The sequence below is a fragment of the Salmo salar genome, chromosome 11 (assembly GCF_965601325.2).
Source record: "Salmo salar chromosome 11, fSalSal1, whole genome shotgun sequence".
NCBI classification, from domain to species: domain Eukaryota; kingdom Metazoa; phylum Chordata; class Actinopteri; order Salmoniformes; family Salmonidae; genus Salmo; species Salmo salar.
In genome coordinates this window covers 105,438,002-105,454,606 of record NC_138301.1, presented here as the reverse complement: position 1 = coordinate 105,454,606, position 16,605 = coordinate 105,438,002, and the positions used below count along the sequence as shown (strand labels likewise).

The window sequence follows — 16,605 nt, the reverse complement described above, 5'->3', positions numbered from 1 at the left end:
AGTGGTAATGACAAATGGAATGGTGGATTTACAAATGCGTTTTACAATGTGTGCTATGCTGTCATTGGCACCGTTTTTGTGTGTTGACTGTGTGTTTGTGAATGGAACAAACGAGAATTACGAGTGTGTTTCACTGTAGCCCTACCTTGAGTGTGAGTCTGTGGAATCAGGATGTTGGATTGAGGGGCAGGGCATTGAGACTGTTAAATATTGACTGGGAGTGTAATAATTAACTTGGCTCCCACTCCTAATCTCTCTTAAACTGGCCACTCTCTCTGCCATGGCATTGCTGACAAACGCACCCTAAACTCCTTCTCCTTTCTACCTCTCCTCTTAGTGAGGCTGTCTTTGTATATGTTCATCACTGTTTTGCCTTCTATCAGACGTTTCTGCTACATTAGACTGCTCTTTCCTTATTTATGCCTTTCTATCCTTGCACCCCCCAAAAGCTGACGCTCCCTAACCTCTGGCCTCGTGCTCTGAAAGCCACCGGGCCAGGCACGGCTGCATCTGAAGGTGAGTACTGCGCTTGTATGATGTTTGTCTGTGTGAATGTGTTAGCACATATTCAGGACTTACATTTCCTACAACTGTACATTCACAAGACATGTTAGATAGGATAAGAATAATGTTAAGGCCTAGTTCAGTCAAAAACGTGATTATCCTGTGTTTCATATATATTTCCACATTATGATGTTGGAATAATACTGTGAAAGTAAAAATTATGATAATGCTTTTTTAATGTAAGAACTGCTTGAAAAGACCGGCTAAAATTTCAGCCTGTTTTGTAAGGATGGCGTTTTGGCCAATTCGTTAATAGACCAATAAGAAAGAGAGTTCCAAACCTCTCTGCCAATAACAGCTAGTTTTCCCCTCCCCACTCAGACCTCTCCCAGACAGTTCTAGCTAAATTCTTGCTTGAGAAATTGCTCTTTGCTAAGAAGCTATTTTTGTTTCTTTTTGACCATTTTAATTGAAAACAATCACAGTAAGGTAGTTAATTATAACCCAGAAATGATTTGATATTGAGATAAAAATGTCTGCATTGGACCTGTAAAGGCATGAAACTGAGATTCCTATGTATCCATCCACAAAAGGTGTCAACCCATCCCATGCCAACCTTTGTTCGTAAGATAAACTCTCAACATCAGTCTTTGCCTTAAAATGGAAAACATAACGTTATTATGTTACAAACCTCAGTACTTGATTTTTCTACTTCCAGTTTCAAAGGGTAAACGGCTGTCCTAACAAGAGGCTGTTTGAATAAGGGGACAAGTTTCGCCACATAGGCCTACAAACATCATTTGACATTCCACTGTTTTATACAGTGACAGCTGGAGTAGAGCAGTTTCAGGGAAAACAGATGGTTTAAAATCAGTTCCCTACAAACAGAGAGTATTTCAAGATATACATTTAACAGATTTAATTATATTTCTGTCATTCAATGTGTGTGTGTGTGTGTGTGTGTGTGTGTGTGTGTGTGTGTGTGTGTGTGTGTGTGTGTGCGTGTGTGTGACAGAGAGTGCAGGAGAATGGCATGTAATACATTATATCTATTTTAAAGCATTTGAACTAACCCTAAGCTGGGCCAGCGTTTAAACATGAAGACCAATTGACAAAGTTGTTAATATATAAGAAGAAGAGACGCTCTTGCTGCTGGTGATTCTCTGATCCACCTCTACGCAGACGACACCATTCTGTAAACTTCTGGCCCTTCTTTGGACACTGTGTTAACAAACCTCCAGACGAGATTCAATGCCATACAACTCTCCTTCCGTGGCCTCCAAATGCTCTTAAATGCAAGTAAAACTAAATGCATGCTCTTCAACCGATCGCTGCCCGCACCCGCCCGCCCGTCTAGCATCACTACTCTGGACGGTTCTGACTTAGAATATGTGGACAACTACAAATACCTAGGTGTCTGGTTAGACTGTAAACTCTCCTTCCAGACTCACATAAAGCATCTCCAATCCAAAATGAAATCTAGAATCGGCTAAAAGATTTCGCAACAATGCATCCTTCACTCATGCTGCCAAACATACCCTCGTAAAACTGACTATCCTACCAATCGTTGACATCGGCGATGTAATTTACAAAATAACATCCAACCCTCTACTCAGCAAATTGGATGTAGTCTATCACAGTGCCATCCGTTTTGTCACCAAAGCCCCATATACTACCCACCACTGCGACCTGTATGCTCTCGTTGGCTGGCCCTCGCTTCATATTCGTCGCCAAACCCACTGGCTCCAGGTCATCTATAAGTCTTTGCTAGGTAAAGCCCCACCTTATCTCAGCTCACTGGTCACCATAGCAGCACCCACTCGTAGCACGCGCTCCAGCAGGTATATTTCACTGGTCATCCCCAAAGCCAACTCCTCCATTGGCCTCCTTTCCTTCCAGTTCTCTGCTGCCAATGACTGGAACAAATTGCAAAAATCACTGAAGCTGGAGTCCTATATTTCCCTCACTAACTTTAAGCATCAGCTGTCAGAGCAGCTTACCGATCATTGCATCTGTAAATAGCCCACCCAACTACCCCATCCCCATATTGTTATTATTTTTTTCTCCTTTGCACCCCAGTATCTCTACTTGCACTTTCATCTTCTGCACATCTATCACTCCAGTGTTTAATTGCCAAATTGTAATTATTTTGCCACTATGGCCAATTTATTGCCTTACCTCCCTAATCTTACTACATTTACACACACTGTATATAGATTTTTCTATTGTGTTATTGACTGTACGTTTGTCTATCCAATGTGTAACTCTGTGTTGTTTGTGTCGCACTACTTTGCATTATCCTGGCCAGGTCACAGTTGTAAATGAGAACTTGTTCTCAACTGGCCTACCTGGTTAAATAAAATTAAAAATAAGAAGAACGTAGGCCATTGAGCAGAAGCTTTTATCCAAAGCGACCTACAGTCATTTTGACATTTTAGTCATTTAACAGACGCTCTTATCCAGAACAACTAGGGTTAAGTGCTTTGCTCAAGGGCACATTGACAGATTTTTCACCTAGACAGCTCAGGGGTTCGAACCAGCAACCGTTCGATTACTGGCCCAACGCTCTAAGTTACATTTTACATAGGGTTGGCCCCAGCAGGAACCAAACCCATGACATTCAGCATTGCAAGAAACATGCTCTACCGACTGAGCTACATGGCCAACACACAATGATAAATGGATGAGAGATAGAACATGTGAAAAAGGCAGTGTTTGAGAGTGTGCCTGACAACAAGTGCGATGAGTCAGACGGGGGCGTGAGGGTCAGTGTCCCCGTTTTTTAATTGCTTTATTGTTTTGTTTTTCCCTAGATAGAGAGGTTTACTGCAAGGAAAAGTCTTCAGAGATATCAGAGCAGGAGAGGGAATGCTGAGCATGATAGGGAAGAGAAATAAAATAAAGAAATGAGTAACAATATTCCATCAGGAATAAATGATCAGTATACCAAACACTAAATACATTTGATGGTGAAGTAAAAGTAGGATTAAAAAGGGAACATAGTTATTGAGAAGCCAGACACACCATTATGTTCAACTTGTGTTCACAATCCTCAATGCACCCTTATGTTGACAGCCACCATAAAAAGCCTGTTATCTAGACAGGCCTTGGCCCTTGTGTGCTATGATGTTGACTATAGCCAGTCATAAAGATGGTAGAGGGGGAATGACAGGTCAAAGTCAGTTGCTATTGCAGGCTCCTCACATGTACCAGTACCGAATGACTAAGTCAGAGTCCTAGACTTAACCCCACGTAAATTCCCTGTAATTGACCTTATATGTACTTCTGTTTCAGGTATTTCAAAGTGAGATATCATACGCCCACCAGAAACAACTGAAGGTGTGACCTCAATATATGGGCCTAGCTCAATGTTGCATGAATGCAGTAATATCGTTATCCTGTAGGAGGCAGAGTGTGCTATGAACAGCTTGTGGACAAATCTGGTGCTTGCTGGCTGTAACAGCAACTCCATGTGGAAGTTGTCTGTGTTCCAGTGGAGATGCTGTTACCTGCAGAGAGTCACCCCCTAGCCAGCTCTGACATAGAATCAATGTTTAGAATATCACAGTCCTTTCGGTTGAACTCAGTTATATCTGCTTTTACCACATTGTCATGGATTTTTTTATGATAAATGTTGTATTATTTAGAACAGTCTCTAGATCATTCAAGAGATATGTGCTCCTTGTTTTCTATGACAACATCATGTGAAGATATGTATGCCCTCCAAACTTTGGTTTGAATTCAGAGTAGGGATGCATGGTGATGACCTATGAATTGACAGCCAGTGTTTGCAACACAACTGCCTGTCAGTTCTGTAGGCCACTGCTGTGTCTATCCTACTGAGCACACACAGGGGTTTATATGGAGCAAAGGAACTCATTGATATGTTTGATAAATTGTCAGAAACCTATGATAATATTCTGTATAGTATACATTTGCAAGTTATTTGAAGACAATACAATTGTTTTGTTGCTAACCTTGGAAATAAAGACTGAAAACACTCTCTGATTGTTTAAATAATATAATTAAGCAATAAGGTCTGAGAGGGTGTGGTATATTGCCAATATACCACAGCTAAGGGCTGTTCTTAAGCGCGACGCAACACGGAGTGCTTGGATACAGCCCTTAGCCGTGGTATATTGGCCATATACCACAAACCCCCGAGGTGCCTTATTACTATTATAAACTGATTACCAAAGTAATTACAGCAGTAAAAATAAATGTTTTGTCATACCCGTGTCAACCAATCAGCATTCAGGGCTCAACCACCCAGTTTATAATACCTGTTATAAGTGCATGAAAGTTAGTGAAAAAAAATGTCTCTCTAAATTCAAGAATTTTACAGACGTCTTAGTATTCCTGAGTGTTGCCACAGGGTGAGGGGTGTTTTAACACAAACCTGCCAGGGAGGGGCTATTAAAAGTGAAAGCAAAAATATTCCCAGATGTACTATTATAAGACTCTCCACTCCCACTCCCACACCTTTTACCCAGCCTTACCTTATCTCTTAGCTCTACTAATCTTCCTAAGGTCTCTTCAGTTTATATGAAATCACCATTGTGCTGGGGAAACACCCAAAAACGTCATGAACTTACTTTAATTGTCACATTGCGGTCCCTGGATGAGTCACTTCAGGAATCTCACAGTGATATTACCAGTCAGAGGAGTTTCATAGTGCACTTAATAAGAAATATATTTTGTGTGTGTGTGTGATATGTCAACAGTGTCAATAGTTTGACCTCAACAGTAAACTCCATGAAGAAAGAGGACTGACTAAGTAGAGTTAGAAAAATGTAAGTGTCACTGTCACAGTGATACAATAATACCAAATCCAGATTTTTTTTAAACCACATTGTAGAACACTGAAATTGAGTTTTGAGACACTAAAAACAATTATAGTCACACATGGTACAGGTGTCATCTATAATGCATGGAAAACAGAAAGGAAAACACAGCACACTGCTGCTCATGTTCCCAGGTGATATTTATTTAGCCTGTGGATCCAGAAAGATTCCCTTTGAATAAGTTTCCGGTAATAAATGTGTCCAACAGGTCTATTTCTTATACATGTTCACCTACCCTAGGTAAGGGATTATCATTTGTCCCAACACAGGCCAAGGACTTTGATACATTTATAGACTTTCAAACATTTTCTACCGTTTGAGATTGACTGAGTTTTTTGGTAATGGGGTTGCTACCTATGCACCTGCCAATGTTAATCTATTGAACGATATTAATAACCAGACAGGAAACAATGCTAATGTTTTTCCCATTGATAACCTGAATGACAATTGATAACCTGACTCTCGCCCTGAGGACATGATAAGGGAAAATACATATTTTAAGAGGAAAAGCACATTTTTACTACCCAAAAGAAATCCCTCTCTTGAAACATATTTCCGCCTAGTTGAGAAAGATGTACATAATCTCCTGGCTAAGAAAAAACAGTACAAGGTATTCCACAATATGTCCAAAGCAGAGAAATAATCTCTTATGGAACTGAAAAATGACTCCAGTATCATTATAAAACCTGCCGACAGAGGTGCAATAGTGATACTAAATGCAGCAGACTATGAAAAGGAAATTCTGATGATGAATTTTACAAAAGACTCCCAAAGGACCCTTCTAATCAATTGAAATCGCTGATCCATGATAAAGTGTCACAGTTTTTTGAATGAAGGGGAAATTACAAAGACAGAATATGAGTTTATGAAAGTTGACTGTCCAACCACACCTGTCATATACGCTCTACCCAAAATTCACAAGAGCATGACACCACCTATACCAGGCAGGCCCATTGTGAGAGGTAACGGATCTCTGACAGAGAATATCTCTACCTTTGTAGACCATTTTGTGAAACCCTGGGCGATCTCCCTCCCCACATACACTAGAGACTCTATTGATTTTGTTAATCTGTATAAATCTGTGGACCATATACCTGAAAATTCTATTCTGTGTACTTTTGATGTTACCAGTCTATATACTAACATCCCCCATCAGGGCGGCCTAGAGGCCCTCATGTTCTACCTCAATGAACGTCCCCCTAATGCTCTACCCAGCACCAATTGTATTGTGGACTTCGCTGAACTGGTAGTAACCTCCAACTATTTTCTCTTCAGAGGAGACTTCCTCCAGACCAAAGGGACAGCGATGGGGAGCAATATGGCTCCTAATTATGCTAACCTATATCTACGAATGTTTGAAAAGCAGGTGGTGCTGAATCCAGACCTTAACCCTTTTCTCTCCAATATTCTCCTAATTCTGAGATATGTGGATGACATTTTCGTGATCTATACAGGCACCCAGGAAGAACTTTTGGAATTCCATGCTAAACTCTGTGAATGAACACCTTCACTTCACCATTAACTATGACCTATCACAAATCAGTTTTCCTGATGTGATGGTTATTAAGGACAAAACATCCCTCTCTACAGATCTCTACAGGAAACCTACAGACAGGAATACCCTCCTTAAAGGTGACAGCTTTCATCCACGTCCACTTATTAAAAGTCTCCATATGAGTCAGTTAAGTCGAATCAGAAGAATATGCAGCTCTGATGCCTCTTATCAGAAAGAGACCACAGACCTTACTCAAAGGTTTAAGGAACGGGGGTACAAAGACAATTGGGTAAAACATGCCAATGATCATTTTGAAGGACTAACACAGTTGGAAAACCTTCAACCAAAAGTCAAAGAAAAAGCAGAACATGTCCCATCATGCTTCACCCAATACTCACCATTGGGGAAGGCATTTAAGGACATTATCTGGAAGCACTAGTACATTATTGATACTGACCCACAATTAGAAACCCATTTTTAAATATCCCCCACGTATGGTTTTTAAAAGACCCCCAAACGTGAGAGATATTGTGGTTAAATCTGATTACCCTCCAGACTAAAGGGAAACTTTTTTGGACAAGGAGGGTAATTACAAATGTGGCCAATGTGCTCAATGCAGCTTTACGTACAAATGCAACTAATTTACCCACCCCCACACAGGACAAAGATTTAAGATCAAGGGCCTGATTACCCCTATGTCCACGAATGTTATTTACATGTTGAAATGTCCTTGTGGTCTGTTTTACATAGAGAAAACCCATAGAAGCCTTAAGACACGGATCAGTGAGCACTGCAGCAATATACGGACAGGTGAGACAAAACATCTGGTTGCTGCTCATTTTGTACAAGCTGGACATCCTATTAGTTTTCTGAGATACACTGGAATAGAAATGGTCAAGATGTCACACAGGGGAGCGGACATTGAGAGGAAACTTCTTCGAAGGGAATCTTTCTGGATCCACAGGCTCAACACACTGTCTCCTCTTGGCCTTAACGAGGAGTTTGACTTGAAATCATTTTTATAGTTTCAATATGTCTAAATTGTGTTTTTTTAATCCTAATTGAATATTGTACGTGTATGTATATTACTGTAAATATTGATCACGTTCCCTGTGTATGATCATGTTTTTTGATACATTGAATGTTAACATTTTTTACCTCCTGTTTCAGGAAGTGAGGGCACTGAGTACTGCCCCTATATATATATATATATATATATATATATATATATATATAGGACCTTCCACCCTCACCTGGGATATGGATGCCTGATGAAGACATAAGGGTCGAAACGTTGTTGTAAATAAATATCACCTGGGACCATGAGCAGCAGTGTGCAGCATTTTCCTTTCTGTTTTCCATGAGTTTGCCTATAACTCCAGAACCTGCGGAAAGTACCTGGATGTACAGTTGAAGTCGGAAGTTTACATACAGTTAGGTTGGAGTCATTAAATCTCGTTTTTCAACCAGTCCACAAATTTCTTGTTAACAAACTATTGTTTTGTCAAGTCGGTTAGAACATCTACTTTGTGCATGACAAGTAATTTTTCCAACAATTGTTTACAGACAGATTATTTCACTTATAATTCACTGTATCACAATTCCAGTGGGTCAGAAGTTTACATACACTAAGTTGACTGTGAGTCAATTGGAGGTGTACCTGTGGATGTATTTCAAGGCCTCAAACTCAGTGCCTCTTTGCGTGACATCATGGGAAAATCAAAAGAAATCAGCCAAGACCTCAGAAAAAAATTGTAGACCTCCACAAGTCTGATTCATCCTTGGGAGCAATTTCCAAATGCCTGAAGGTACCACGTTAATCTGTACAAACAAGTATAATACGCAAGTATAAACACCATGGGACCACGCAGCCATCATAACACTCAGGAAGGAGACGCGTTCTGTCTCCTGGAGATGAACGTATTTGGTGCGGAAAGTGCAAATCATTCCCAGAACAACAGCAAAGGACCTTGTGAAGATGCTGGAGGAAACAGGTACAAAAGTATCTATATCCACAGTAAAACGAGTCCTATATCGAATTAACCTGAAAGGCCGCTCAGCAAGGAAGAAGCCACTACTCCAAAACCGCCATAAAAAATCCAGAAACGGTTTGCAACTGCACATGGGGATAAAGATTGTACTTAGGCCAGTTAGGATCACCACTTTATTTTAAGAATGTGAAATGTCTGAATAATAGTAGAGAATGATTTATTTCAGCTTTTGTTTCTTTCATCACATTCCCAGTGGGTCAGACGTTTACATACACTCAATTAGTATTTGATAGCATTGCCTTTAAATTGTTGAACTTGGGTGAAACGTTTTGGGTAGCCTTCCACAAGCTTCCCACAATAAGTTGGGTGAATTTTGGCTCATTCCTCCTGACAGAGCTGGTGTAACTGAGTCTGGTTTGTGGGCCTCCTTGCTCGCACCTTCTTTTTCAGTTCTGCCCACAAATTTTCTATAGGATTGAGGTCAGGGCTTTGTGATGGCCACTCCAATACCTTGACTTTGTTGTCCTTAAGCCATTTTGCCACAACTTTGGAAGTATGCTTGAGGTCATTGTCCATTTGGAAGACCCAAGCTTTAACTTCCTGACTGATGTCTTGAGATGTTGCTTCAATATACCCACATACTTTTCCATCCTCATGATGCCATCTATTTTGTGAAGTGCACCAGTCCATTCTGCAGCAAAGCACCACCACATGATGCTGCCACCCCCATGCTTCATGGTTGGGATGGTGTTCTTCGGCTTGCAAGCCTCCCCCTTTTTCCTCCAAACATAACGATGGTCATTATGGCCAAACAGTTCCATTTTTGTTCCATCAGACCAGAGGACTTTCTCAAAAAGTACAATCTTTGTCCCCATGGGCAGTTTCAAACTGTAGTCTGGCTTTGTTATGGCAGTTTTGGAGCAGTGGCTTCTTCCTTGCTGAGCAGCCTTTCAGTTTTTTTTTATATAGGACTCATTTCACTGTGGATATAGATACTTTTGTACCTGTTTCCTCCAGCATCTTCGCAAGGTCCTTTGCTGCTGTTCTGGGATTGATTTACACTTTTCACACCAAAGTACATTCACCTCTAGGAGACAGAACGCGTCTCCTTCCTGAGCGGTATGATGGCTGCGTGGTCCCATGGTGTTTATACTTGCGTATTATACTTGTTTGTACAGATTAACGTGGTACCTTCAGGCATTTGGAAATTGCTCGCAAGGATGAATCAGACTTGTGGAGGTCTACAATTTTTTTCTGAGGTCTTGGCTGATTTCTTTTGATTTTCCCATGATGTCACGCAAAGAGGCACTGAGTTTGAAGGTAGGCCTTGAAATACATCCACAGGTACACCTCCAATTGACTCACAGTCAACTTAGTGTATGTAAACTTCTGACCCACTGGAATTGTGATACAGTGAATTATAAGTGAAATAATCTGTCTGTAAACAATTGTTGGAAAAATTACTTGTGTCATGCACAAAGTAGATGTCCTAACCGACTTGCCAAAACTATAGTTTGTTAACAAGACATTTGTGGAGTGGTTAAAAAACTGGTTTTAATGACTTCAACCTAAGTGTATGTAAACGTCCGACTTCAACTGTATGTTCTTCAGCTCTTATCTATAATGCATTACATGATTTATACACATGTATGCATAAAGAATAATTAGGCACTCATAAAGAAACCTCTCCATTGGAGGACAAAATGTCATGCTTTGGCGCAGGCATTTACATTATTGTTACTATTAAAATCTTTATTTTGGCTTGACATCTGACAAAAAAGAACTTCCCTAATTTTGTTGTATAACCCACAGTAAAACAAGGCATGAACTTCAGTTTCAGTAGAACCATCTTTAGAAAATGTACATACACATTTATCTAGGGAGTGTTTGTTTATCAACCAGTCGGGGCCACTCCACACAAAAATGTTGCTAAAGTATGAGAAGCACACAATAACATAAGCGGTGGGGGAAAAAATACACTGTCACGACTTCCTCCGAAGTCGGTCCCTCTCCTTGTTCGGGCGACGTTCGGCGGTCAACGTCACTGGTCTTCTAGCCATCGCCGATCCACCTTTCATTTTCCATTTGTTTTGTCTTGTCTTCCCACACACCTGGTTTCAATTCCATCAATTACATGTTGTGTATCTAACCCTCTGTTCCCCCCATGTCCTTGTCCAGTATTATTTATTGTAAGTGCTTGTGCACGTTATGTCTGGTGTGCGTCGGGTTTTGTACCCATTTATTGATTGTCCTGTTTCTTGGTGGTTTTTATTATTAAACTGCGCCGTTGGAAACACAGTTTTTGCTCTCCTGCGTCTGACTTCTCTGCCCCCAGTACGCACCCCTTACATACACAATATCTTTGGGGAAATTTAACACTCCAAATTAGCCTAAATAATTCCCTAAATGTACTTTTTTCTCCTAGGAATTTAAAAAATATATTTTTTAATTCAGGGTTTGTCATTATATAGCTCCTTCCTTGTTTTAGGCTATACTGCTTCCATTTAATAAATGTGAATACAAACAGTCTATTATTATCTGCCCTGTTGTCAGGCCAGAATGGTTGGGGTTTCCCTTGCAAATTCATAAAGCATATGCTCATCAGAATTGTATAAAGGGGTATTTTTATTTAGTTAGTGTGTTCTAGCTAGCTAGTGTGCATGTAATGATGTAATGCATGTAGTGACACAATACTAATAGAGAGAAATATTAATGACGTCTTTTTGTAGGCACTAACTCCGCCATGAATGGAGTTTTTGGATAAACGGCAAAAAATAAGGTCTGTGGTAAACACAGGCTTATGAGATTTTGTCCATTTTGGTCCATTAGATAATCTTCATCAGCTAATGTCACGTTTTGTGAAATTTGAAGCATTTATTTAATTTAAAAAAGCACATAAAGGCTTCATTACTCATAAAGGTCATGTTAACTGACTGATATTATCTCATAGAACAAAACGTATAAGATCTCCCAAACCTGTGTTAATCTCAGAATTTATTTTTGTCATCTATCCCAAAATGCTATTCTTTCCTCATTCATTTAAGACTCACCTTTATTCACCAAGTACATTTACACATACTCAGAAGTTTACTTGGTGATGTGGTGTTGCTAGTGACAGACAACATTTACAGACAGAATACAGACAACGGAGTTTAAACAAAGTTTACATACATTATATACAACTAGGTAAAGTGAGCATAGAGCTGTAAAGAGAGAGAGCAGACATACAGATGTACAGTGGGTATACGGTTGATATACAGTGGGTATACGGTTGATATACAGTGGATGTAGAAATGTACAGTTTCAGTATGAATATATCTAAATACAGAGAGATGAACAGAGTGCAATGCAGTATAGTGCAGTTATTTTGTGTACAAATCAGAGATGGCTTGATGCGTTGTCCAGAATAGAGTTCATAGTTCTTTAGATTATCTTTCCTGTACGCTTCCTTGCCCTGGAGTCGTGCAGGACTTCGATAGAGGGCAGGTGGCAGCCGATGACCCTCTCTGCAGACCGGACAGTGCGTTGCCATTTGTCCTTGCAGCTGCAAGATGTAGACCCAAAACAGATGGTGATAGAGGAGGTGAGGATGACTCAATGATTGATGCATAAAACCGGATCAGGAATGACTGGGAGATTTAGTTTTTTCAGCTGCCGCAAGTAGAACATCCGCTGGTGTGCCTTCTTGGTGACTGCTGTGATGCTGTCTTCCCACTTGAAGTTGTGGGAGATTATGGTCCCCAGGAATTTGAATGATTCAGCCGTGCTAACAGCTGAGCCATCAATCTCGAGGGGGAGAGATGGTGGCTGGCGTTTTCTGTAGTCAACCACCATTTCCATGTTTTTTTTCTGTTCTGAGTTCCAGGTTATTGTGACTGCACCAGGCCACTAACCGGTAGACCTCTCTATGTTACAAGGACTCATCGCCGGCGGTGATGAGACCGACCAGAGTGGTGTCATCTGCAAACTTCAGTAGTTTGACCGATGCGTTGTTGGAGGTGCAGTCATTGGCGTTGAGTGAGTATAGTAGAGGTGAGAGCATGCATACTTGTGGTGCATCAGTGTTGAGGGATAAAGAGTACGAAAGGTGTTTTCCCAGCTTCACGTGTTGTGTCCTGTTGGACAGGAAGTCAGTGATCCACTGACAGATGGAGCTGGACACGTTCAGCTGAGAGAATTAGTTTTATAGCAGTTCTGGGATGATGGTGTTACAGTTTTTTCTGATTGCTTAGGCACTATCTTTGAAACTATAGACTATTTTTGCAAAACTCTACACACTAACCACAAACCCTTTCACTAAACCAGCAAAACAGTATACATCTCTTGCAAAAGCAAACAATTCTTGCAAAACTCAATACAATACACACAAACCATAATTTGAATAAGCACACGAAGCTATGCACTGAAAGTATAAATTAAAAACACTTGGCCTTTTCTTTTTCTGTGTGCAGGGCATAGCAGTTTGCAAGAAAGTTTTGTCATTCATGTAGTAAACACACATACACACAGGTATCCAAATGTGTAAAGTATTGATGTGTATTCCGAACATAACACACTATCAATACAAATAAGGTATAACGTTTAAAAAAAAAAAGTTTTAATGTTCTAACACTCCTCAAACAACAAAAGCGCAGTAGGAGAAAAGAAAAACATTTGTGCCAGAAAAAAAAGAACAGAAAGAAATAGGCTACAGCTCGCCTTCTTTGTGGGTCTGGCCGTATCCAGGCCTGGCATGACCCCTGATTGATGTCTCCACAAGCCTCCTCCATTGCCTGTAGAAGGGGCTGGCGATCATACACCTTCCAACGCCATGCAGAGAAGAATTCTTCAATAGGATTCAAGAACGGAGATTATGGGGGGAGATTGAGTGCGATGAAAAGTGGGTGACCTGTGAACCAATTGCGGACCACAGCAGCCCGGTGGAAACTAACATTGTCCCAAATTATAACATACCTGGGCTGCTCTGGCCCCTGGTCATTAGGGATCAGTCTGTTGTGGAGGGTGTCCAGAAATGTGATAACGTGTGCAGTGTTGTATGGGCCTAGGATTGCATGATGGTGAAGGACACCGTTTTGACTCATAGCCGCACACATTGTTATGTTGCCGCCACGGTGTCCCGGGACGTTGATGATGGCACGGTGCCCGATGATAATGGCCCCTTGTTTTTGCAAGGTTGAAACCTGCCTCGTCCACATATATTAGCTCATGATGCACTGCATCTGCTTCTAGCTCCATGTCTCTCTGAAAGAGACAAGATAAAACAATGTAGCACAGTACGAAAAGACAGGAATCAGTCAATATGATGTAGCACCATACACTTCCAGATCCAGTACCAATGATAGGATAGTATAACTTACCTGCACATATTCATATCTCAGTTGTTTTACACGGTCTGAGTTTCTTTCGAAAGGAACTTTGTACAGTACAGCTGCTTCATCCTGATTCTATTGAGTTTCAGTAGACGAGACAGTGCATAGAGACTCACTCTGTTGACGTTTTGGAATATGGTGTTATCTGCCATTATGTGGTCCTGCAGTCTGATGCAGTTATTTGCAAAGACCATATTTAAAATGTGGGTCTCCTGCTCTGGGGTGAACAGTAGACCTATTCCACCAGATACTGGTTTTCTTGCAGTTAATTAAAAACATTTGAATGGTTTTATTGATAGATCCTTCTCATTATGAAAGTACAGTACATATTACTGTACCAGTAAGACTACAGCACTTACAGTTACTTACCGGTTCTCATTTCGAAATATCCGGATTATACCTGCAACAATATAGGGGCTCAGATTTGGTTGAACCCGTTGCCCAGCCTCCCTCATGCTCATCCCATGCTCATCCCATGGTTGACAACATGTCTTCCCTGTGGCTCAGTTGGTAGAGCATGGTGTTTGCAACGCCAGCATGGTATGTGCATCTCCAGGGTTGTGGGTTTGATTCCCACGGGGGGCCAGTACAAAAAAAAATAAAAAATGCATGAAATGTATGCATTCACTACTGTAAGTCGCTCTGGATAAGAGTGTCTGCTAAATGACAAAAATGTAATGTAAATGTCAACCACAGTCGCTTGGATTTCATCAGTTATTGTGTTCCTGACACCTCTTCCCCTTCCTTGTTCTCACGCCTCTTACTCTCTGTCCAATATTGGCCTCCATTGTTGTCCAAACCAAATGTTTACCTGTGGCCTATTTATAGTGCTCAAGCTCTGATTTGTAAGTGAACTCATTATCTGAAAGTGTTTTCACATGTGTCAATGTGGAAAGGCAATTGGCGAAATAGTGTAGCAATGTAGAGACTAATGTTTACAGTTTTGCTGGAAGTGTGTTATTAAATTGCAAACTGAGTGTAAAGCAGAGAACGTGCATTCTGTTCTGCACACTTGGTAAATGCATTGGCTACAAGTGTTAATGGTTTCAGAGATAGTGCTTCAAGAATCACTGTTAGTGTTTAAGCATTCAGAAATTTTTTTAAATGCAGAGCTAAAGTCCACAAACAATATCCTTGCATACGTCTTTGGGTTATTGAGGTGTCTGAGAATGTAGTGTCGGCCCATGTTGACAGCCTCCTCCATAGACCTGTTAGTTCTGTAGGCAAACTGCAGTGGGTCGAGAGGGGTGTCAGTAATGGTTTGGAGATTTTCCCCATAGGAATGGATGAACAAACCAGAGATAACTCATTTGTGTTTTTTAGGACTGGCGAGCCCATTATATTGATCACATGCTCTAGTGGCTGCTCTAGTGGCCAGTCTAAGGATGAAAAAAAATATATATTCAAAAATGAGAGGCAGTTGGGACCATTCTAGCCAATGAGAGGGCAGATACACGTGTGAACAACGTTCACAACTCTGACATGTATTTTTAGCATGTATCTAACTGGGCAAGTCCGTTAAGAACAAATTCTTATTTACAATGACAGCCTACCCTTGGCCAAACCCTAACCCGAACGAAGCTGGGCCAATTGTGGACCACCCTTTGGGACTCCCAAGCATGGCCAGTTGTGATACCAGGATCGAACCAGGGTCTGTAATGACACCTCTAGCACAGAAATGATGCGCCACTCGGGAGCCCCAATATAAAGTATTTTTTCCTGAAAGTTGCCGGGATGTCACGTGTCCGTACTATCAAAATCAGTCCTCCTCATACTTATAACTTCTATTCGATCAAATAAACCCCACGTTGCAAATAAGCCATTCCATTTTTGTTAACCAAATTCGACACTCTCGTTGACCTCCATACAAAAACTCATCGCTAGGTGAGTGGAAAAAACGGCAACTGCTGGAGAAGACAGATTTTGGGCCCAATTATACCTCTCGCTTTGCCTTTTACTCTGCTATACAGGCGTCATATTGAATCGATTCAATTATCCTGAGCCGCAAACACCGGTCTATGGCCAGTGAGGTGAACGGGCAAAAGTGGTAAGGGAGGAGTGCCCGTATCAAATCTAACAGTAATCTGCACCGCTCGGCCATGTTGTCAACAAGGCAGCATGGTGCATTGGCCAGAAACATACATCTCTTTCACATAAAATATATGTTTGAATTTTAAAACTAGTTTTCATTGGGAAAGCAGATAAAGCGTTTTTTTTAAAAGCAATCACGTTTGTATGTTAAAACAGAATTATACTCATTACTCATCGTGCATAATGACATCACTTTTGTTTTGAGCCGACTTCGCCGTTGGCTTTGAACGGGGCACCTGGCTCACGCCCGGGGCTTAGCCCTTTTCCAAAACGAATGCAATCAACTTTCACCCTGTGCAAAACACGCTTAC

At 40.9% G+C, this 16,605-nt stretch overlaps 1 long non-coding RNA gene across 1 annotated transcript; it reads left to right on the top strand.

Annotated features, from left to right (window-relative positions):
* Positions 1–171: 171 nt before the first annotated feature.
* Positions 172–4,507, top strand: LOC106563474 (uncharacterized). The gene is made up of 2 exons (XR_001319265.3): positions 172–516; positions 3,799–4,507. It is a non-coding gene; the product is annotated as an uncharacterized LOC106563474 (long non-coding RNA).
* Positions 4,508–16,605: the final 12,098 nt, after the last annotated feature.